Consider the following 2,473-nt stretch of genomic DNA (forward strand, 5'->3'; position numbering starts at 1 on the left):
GCGAAAAAATAAAACTCAATAATAATTCATAAAATAATGATTAAATGCTGATTTAAATTATTTTACTCATAATGATTACCTTCCCTGCTTTTAAAATAGAATAGTTTAGTGAAAGTACCACATTTCACTGCTTTTGGACTGGTGCGGAACTAAATACTATCGGACTGATTCGTTTTTGGCAATAAAGAACTAGTACTGAACTAGAAATCTGGTTCACTAGTTCGTGTTTTCCCTACAGGGTAATGGCATAACGCTAAAAAAAAAAGTTTTATCAATTTGCTTAGCGGTAACTCCGAAGTTACATAAGTTTTTCTAATTTATTTTGTATATTTATGGGGTTTTCATGCAAATTGCTAGAAATTCCAAAATATACATGTCACCAATAAAAAAATCTCGACGTGCTACAAAAAACCAAAGATGTATTTTAACTTCGCAGGCCTCTGTTATCTTCGCAGTATCATCCAACACGGGTTTTAAATCTAGTGGCGGCACCTTCCTAGTCGCAAGGAAATACCGACGGATCATACAGTGACTTCTCGTGGCGTTTTCTGCCTCTTGCTTCATCCTAGACATCGCTCCTTTCGTTTTTCCAACCGCTGCAAATATCCGTACACTTGCTCCATTTCAAACCATTTTTCTGTAGAAAATTGTCGATAGCTTTAAAAATTTCGTCGCTAGTGGTGTAAGTCTCAAGTACTTCGCTCATCAAAAGTTCTTCTTCGATTTGCATTGCGAATGGGTACCTCACTAACACGATAAGACTGCCTCTCAAATCATGTTGATTCGCTCTTTCACAGTGTGATTGTGAAGTTCCAAAGAATATGTAAAATATACACGTGCGCGAAGCTGCCGCGTTTGTTACGAGAACAGCCCAGCCAGTAAAAAATCCGAAAATTAATCCGAAAACGGGAAGAAAAGTGGATGATACGCGGATGAAACCCGGACGAGGTCTACAAAAGTACCGACAGAGGTTGTGAAAAGGGTACGTTTTCGGCAATTTTTCTGATTAAATTTTTCGTTGACAAAACGTACTGCTGCGGCTTAACAAACCAAACGAAATATCCCTTTGCTGCAAGCCATTTGTGTTGTGTATGGGGTTTGACGAGCCGCTGAAGGTAATTTTATTAAAAATCAAAATTTTTTGATTTTCTGGCCGCCATGTTGAAGTTTGATCAAATCGCTTGCGTTGTGTATGGAAAGTTTAAAAAATTTGCCCTCACCACTAGTATACTCTAGCAACTAGCGGCACCCCAGGGTGCCGCGTCACCCACTTTGGGAAAGATTGCTCTACGCTATACCTATAAATATGTATACACTCTAACGCATAATCTACGCTATACCTGTGTATAAATATTAATATGTTAGACATAAGGGATTGTGATTGCCCGATTTTTTTAAATATATTTTGAATAAATCACTTTTCAAGCGTAAGCGTGAGTCATTTTTGAGTCTTCTTTTAATCGCGGAGGCGATTAATTAGTTTTTATCATCGGAAGTGCTCGAAGAAGGGTGATTTTTATTAAAGTAATCTTCCAAATGTTATGTGGGAAGTGCTTATGGAATGAGCTGCTCTGATCTTAAGTCTTACAATTTTTTTTATAAAACTCCTAAATGCATTAATACGAGTGTGATACATTTTCAAAATTGCTCAAAGAAGAAATCATTAGCTCCTGAAAGCTCTAATAACTATGGCTGCGGCAAACATTATCCAACAGATGGTGCCCGCTATCCATCGGATAAATAATTTTGTGCGCAGGACGCAGAGCGCATATTCCCTCTTTTAGCACGTAAATTTGAAATTAAACTCTGGGGCTTCATTTCGTGCGTATGCTTTATGGCAATGAATTTTATAACCCTCTTGTAGCATTGAGCAAAAAATGAGATGTTGAATTTGCAAACACGTGCTTGTTCTTGGTGTTAAAGTCCGAAACAACATTATTTATGTTTATGTTCATGCACATATACACATATGTATGTACATACATATATACATATGTATAATTTGTATTTTCCTATCATTTCGAATCGGAAGATATACAAACGTTTGCGCTTAAATGGTTTCCCCCTTAAATTAACCAATAAATCGCCCCTCTTAATTACTAGTTCCGGTTAATTAAAAAAAAAAAAATCATGCCCAATTCAGCGGGGGATACTGAACTTTTATTCTATAAAATTTTTAATATTTCAGAAGTAAAGTAGGTTTGTACTCGCACATACATATGAATGTATTTCATGTATGTATTATGAGTATAATGATTTGATTGGTTTGAAAAGGATATCGGGTCAACTACCAAATTTTTTCATCAAACGTGTTCAAGTTAGGGGTGCGTGATAGATGGCTAGGAAAATTTCAAGCTTTCTAAAAATCACCAAAATACATTCGCATGCATACATTCATATGTACGTATATGTATGTACATTAATGGTGGACAGACGAACATATAAAGCTGAGTGCTAGGACGACTGGCATCGT

This window comes from Rhagoletis pomonella, unplaced genomic scaffold (genome assembly GCF_013731165.1).
Source record: "Rhagoletis pomonella isolate Grant_MI unplaced genomic scaffold, Rhpom_1.0 Rhpom_scaffold_00007, whole genome shotgun sequence".
NCBI lineage: Eukaryota > Metazoa > Arthropoda > Insecta > Diptera > Tephritidae > Rhagoletis > Rhagoletis pomonella.